Below are 6033 nucleotides of genomic sequence, written 5' to 3'. Positions count from 1 at the left end.
ATCAGCTCACCAACACTTCCTATAGCTTGCATTTTTCTGTCTGGTAGTGATATTCCAAGTCTGAAAGATATGGTCCCTAATTTCATTCTTTAAAAAAAGTTTCACTCTAAAGTTGGTGTTCTTAGTTATCCACATCCAGAGAAAGAACGGTGGGAATAGAAACATAGAAGAAAAAAAACACTGCTTGATCACATGGGTCTATGGGGATAAGATTAAGGATGTAGACTCTAAACAATCACCTTAGTGCAAATATTAATAATATGGAAATAGATCTTGATCAATGACACATGTAAAACCTAGTGGAATTGCGAGTTGGCTATAGGAGGAGTTGGGAGGAGGGGAGAGAAAGAACATGAATTATGTAACCATGGAAAAATATTCTAAATTAATTAAATAAAATTTTTTCAAACAAAAAATAAAGTTGGTGTTCTTGAGGATCCTTGGTTCCTCATGTAGCTCAAGCTTTAGATTCTGTTTACATGTATCTCATTCCAGATCCAACAATCTTCCCTCCAAAAAAGAATGCTCTCAGCTTTGGTGATTACCCCAGGGGGGAACAAAAAGAAAAGGGATTCTAAAAATAATTTTATTGTTCGGTAATGTCCACCTCTTTATGACCCCATTTGGGATTTTCTTGGCACAGTGGTGTGCCATTTCCTTCTCTAGCTCATTTTGCAGATAAAGAACTGAAATAAATAGAGTCAAGCAACTTGCTCAGGGTCAGATAGTTAGAAAGTATCTGAGGTTAGATTTAAACTCATGAATCTTCCCGATTCTAAGCCCAGTGCTCTGTCCATTGTGCCACCTAGCCGCCTTAGCAAGTCATCTAGTACAACCTATTCCTGAAGAGGAATCCCTTCTACAACATCTTCAACATCAATGAATGAAAAAATTAAATAGATGAATGATTAATTTATCAATGAAAATATTTATTTACTAGTTGCAATGTGACAGGCACTGTGTTAAGCCCTGGGGATACAAATATGAGAGAGCAAAATGGTCTCTGCCCTCAAGAAACTTACAGTTTAGTGGAGAAAACGACACATATAGAGGGAAAAGAGAGAGGAGATGGGAAAGTGAGACAGGGGGCGTGTGAATGCTTTGTCAATAGCCAGGAAGTGGTATGATGGGTCCAACACAGGTGAGAGCTCCCTAATCAGAGCCCAGTGTCTCAGGGATAGGACTTTGAATTCTAGTGGGAGGAGGCTGAGGAGGCCAGAATGCAGGTGTCATGGCTTGGGGTGGTCTCTTAGCTTCCACTTGAAGTTCTTCAATGATGAGGAACTCACTACCTTGTGAGACAGCTCATTCTACTTTTGGCTAGATCTTATTTTAGAAAAAATTTTCCTCCTATCAAGCTTAACTGTTTCCCTCTGAAATGTCTACTTATTGTTTATCCTACTTCTGTACTCTGGGACCAACCAGAGCAAGTCTAATTATTATTCCACATGGCAATCTCTCAAAATAGCTTCAGAGGCATAGTAGACAGAGTACTGGATTTGGAATTGGAAAAATGGGTTCATATCTATAATCTGACCCTACCTGTGTGACCATGGGCAAATCTCTTTCTCTGGGTCTCAGTTTCTTCATCTCTGAGGAGATTGGACTTTTATGATTTCATGTCTTTTCCTGTTCTAGATTGATGATGTGACAATGAAATACAGAAAGGAAGTTATAATGCTTTCAAAAGTCTTCCCTTCAAGATGAACATACCAAGTTCTTTCAATAAGTCCATATAGAGCAAGATTTCAATTACCTTTGGGACCACAACTACACTTTTCTGGATGTTCTCTAACTCCTCAACGTTCTTCAAAAAAACTGGCCCCAACCTAACAATGTATTCAAGACATGGCTGAAACAAGGCAGAATCCAGGAGAATGAACAGACTTTTCATTATGAATCTTATGCCTTTATAAATGCAATTTGGGTTGCACATTTTTTTTTGGCTGCCATCAAGCCACATTCATGGCTCATGTTGAACTGTCATATCACAGAATCTTAGACTTAGAAGAAACATCAGAGGGTATCTAATCAAACCAGAACAAGAGTCTTTTTAACAATATCTCTGACAAGTGGTTGCCCTAGCCAGTGCTTGAACACTTCTAGTGATGGAAAATCTCTTGAGACAGCCCTTTCCAATTTTGGGATAGCTCTAATTGTTAGGAAATTTTTCCTTGCACTGAGCCAAAATCTTCCTCCCTGCTACTTCTACTTCTTTGTGCTTCTAATTCTGTACTGTAGGCTCATACAAAACAGCCTAATCCCTTTCCCATATGAAAGACCTTCAAATATTGTAAGCCCATTTAAGTCTTTTCTTAGCCAAGCTAAACTACACCAGTGTCATTACTTTGCATTCATAAGGCATGATCTCAAGGCTCTTCACCAACCTAATCATTTTCTTTTTAGATTTTTCCCAGCTCATCAATGTAAGCTGTAAAATATGGTATCAATAACTGGACAAAAAATCCAAATATGGTCTGACCAGGGCAGAATAAAAAATAAAGTAAGCACATTAGCTTTCTCGCAGTAGGCTGCTACATAATACAATTTGTGGTTTAAAGAATATCATTAGAGTAATAATGGGAGGGAAGAGCAAAGAGTAAAGGACAGACTTCTATCCATATCAAAAGAATACATTTGATAGAGTTGAATATTTCCTCCTTTTACATACTTTTTTTTGCTCTGCGTTTGTGTGGCATGGATCTGTTTTGATTTGTTCCCACTTCTCTTACAGATGTGTATCATCTTATTCTTATCATTGCTCTTTATCTTGAGTCCTCTTTTCTTATGAGGTGTTCAGGAAAAACTAGTACCTCTGGTGGAGGTCTTGCTGAGCTCTTTTGGTGTCCATCTGCCACCTGGCTCTCATCATATGGTGAAAGCTTGGTTTCTGCAAGACTGTATCATCTTCTCTTTCCTTATGCCACAACCAACCTAGTTCAGGCCCTTTTGGACCTTTCCTTCAACTACTATAATAACTACTTTTTTCCATGTCCAATCTTTCATACTAGTGATGTCAAACAAATAGAACTGGGAGCCATCGAACTATATATAAAGATCTCTGTGGAATGCACATTGACTTAGAAAATCATATGTGTTCCTATATTTCTTTTAAAAAATTAATACATTACCTATTAAAACCAGATAGGATCTACATTTTAATCAGGTCTCTACCATCCTTGGAAGTATTGCAGTCAGCATGTGGCATTTAGGTTGCCTCTTTGACACCTCTATTTCATTCTACAGTTAAATTAATATTCCTAAAGCACAGAAGATCTAATCAGGTCTATCTCCTACTAAAGGAGCTTTAATGGCTCCTAATTATTATAATAAAATACAAATTCTTGTGTTTTTGAAGTTATTTACTGTCCACTATGTCTTTACAGACTAGCTTCAATCAAGTCTAAACTTAAGTATCAATTCCTATGAGAAGCCCTTCCTAATCCCTCCAGTTATATATGGCAGCACAGAATCATAAGAGATTTATTTGGTCTTGAATGGGTAGACCTGGGTTCAAGTTTTGCCTCAGACATATACTGTGTGACTCTTGGCCAGTCACTTAACTTCTCAGTGCCCACCCCAGGAAACTCTCAGTGAGTAAGAAATTAGTTAATGTGCATTGATGAAGGAAGCTTCCACACTAAAAGTTTCCTATATACTGATGAAATCCTAGGTTTAGACAAAAGAAGACAGCTTTTTCTACTAAGATATGGAGGAATTATGAACTAGATCATTGAATTCAAAGTGACAGAATCACATATTTCTCCACATATTCAAGTAAATGCTGATTGAAAGAATTAAATGAAGCAAGTAAAAGTGAGTGTTGAAATTGCTTTGTTGAAAAAATATGTAAATTTAGATTTCATACTCTGAGATGTGGCCTGATTAATAGTTTCTCCCCTCCTACAAATCTCACTGCCCGGGCCAACGTCTGTGCTGCCTCCTCTTCCTATCTGCTGGTATGCCACTCTAAACAGAAATCAGAAGAGAGAAAACAGAGCAGTCTGACAAAAAGGGCTAAGGAAGGGACTGAATGGAATCACAATATACAAAATGCTCTTGAAAGAACATACCTCAAAATCCCTCTTAAATGGGAGCCCATGGAATCTCTGAAAATATTTCCCTAGCCTTTTCTTTGAGACGTCACTCTTGGAAATGCTTTCAGAGGGAGAACCATCCAATAAAAATAAAAGAAAAAAAGAATGTCACCCAAGTTCATGGCAATACACCCTGTAATTCCAGAAGACAGGGAAATCACCAAAGTTAAATTACTTGTTAACTTGGAGTTATCAAAATCACTGTGAATTGGATCGATGATTAATTTAGGAAAGTATAGACAGGACACTGAGACTGGGTTTCCCAGATTACTCTCCATTTCTCTAGATCAAGCTTCAAAGACCCACTTTATCTCTTTAGGGACACTCATTTCCTATCTGGTAAGTGGCTAGAAAGTCTCTCTTCCTAGCAAAGATCTATCATACTAAAGTCTTTGAACAAAAGTCATGTAGAAAGGGCTCCTGGCTAATATGATTATTGTTTTAACTACCTTTGTCCCCTGAATATTGTTCCAGACAGTTATCTGACTTAAGGTTAGAAATGAGACATTCTCCATACCTCTTATTGAACCCTTTATGATGATTCTGTGCCCCCCAAATACTAGGAAGCTCTGTTAACAAAATCTCTTAAGAACTTTATGAATACCAGGTTCCTGTGTTTTCCTTGGCTCTCCAACTTTGTCTGGGGAATGTCATGCAAATGGATAGATGAGAAGAAGGCAAGAATTAAAAGGCTATCACTCAATTTATCCTCTTCAAATCTTTTATTATCTTCAAAATTCCTACCTTTTACATACAAGTATGGCCTAGGCTTGGAGCTGCCCTACATTCAGACTGATTTGTATAGACAAAGCGTGAGTCACCAGAATTCAATATAATCTACTCCCACATGTGTGCTATTTTCCCCACAATCAGAGCTACATCTCCCTAACATTTTCAAATATAATATTTTTTATTATCTTCCCTTCTTAATTAGGGAAAGATTCGTGTTCATTGTGGGATTGATAGGGGATGTAGGTAAACACTGGACATAGAAATATTGTTCCTTTTTTGTCATTGAAAATTAATTTGAAAAGCAATATTGCTAAGGATTCTTTTTTTTTAAAGGGAGGATTTGCTACTGTGAACATGCTGAGATATGGGATATCAGGGTGACTGTCATGGGTCCCCACAATGCATTTGGAATCAATTAAGCATCAAAATCTATTGCCAAAGAAAATATGAAAAGATTGTTGGAGGTATTTTTAATTTAATTTTTAAGATGAATATCACTTCCCTGATTCAGGTAAGTGTTGACTATCAGAGCTAACTTGTTATAAGTGGGGGTCGGACAAATCACATTATATGTTCTTGTTGCCCTGGTAGAGTCATTCTATATGAATGGAAACTTGTTGAAATGACTATGAAGAAAAGGCTTGATCAAAGAAAGTGTTGTAGGGGAGAAACAAAATCTCTTCTTATCCCCAAAAGGGATTTCCTGGAAGAGGGAAGGAAAGTGATGATGTCATGAGTTAATGAACCTATCTCTAAGCTAGTTTGCCTCGGAATAGGTTAATAGAGTGCCTGGATATGGAGTCAGAAATATGTCTATTCAAATCTCACTTCAGAAACTTACTTGCTGCATGTCTTTGGGCTAAGTGATTTAACCTCTGTGAGTCACATTTTCTTAATCTGTAAACTGGTGATCTACCTTACAGAGTTATGAGAATTAAATGAGAATAGTGTATCATGAGAGCTTTGCAAACCTTATATGAGTTATAGATGTGAGCTGTTATCTTTATTGGGATAAAGGAACTAAATGGGTCATTTTATTTTATCACATCAAGTCTATGCAGAGACATACCTATATGTATGGAAAATATACATAGATGCATATATGTATGAAATATATATGAAATATGAACAAAAATTTAATATCAGCTGTAGCTTACCTTCTTTTCTTCCTCTCTCTTGTCATCGGACCCACTGGTAGTTCCAT

Source organism: Gracilinanus agilis, chromosome 5, assembly GCF_016433145.1.
Source record: "Gracilinanus agilis isolate LMUSP501 chromosome 5, AgileGrace, whole genome shotgun sequence".
NCBI classification, from domain to species: domain Eukaryota; kingdom Metazoa; phylum Chordata; class Mammalia; order Didelphimorphia; family Didelphidae; genus Gracilinanus; species Gracilinanus agilis.
The sequence above is the reverse complement of the archived record's forward strand: the minus strand, read 5'-3'. Positions refer to the sequence as shown.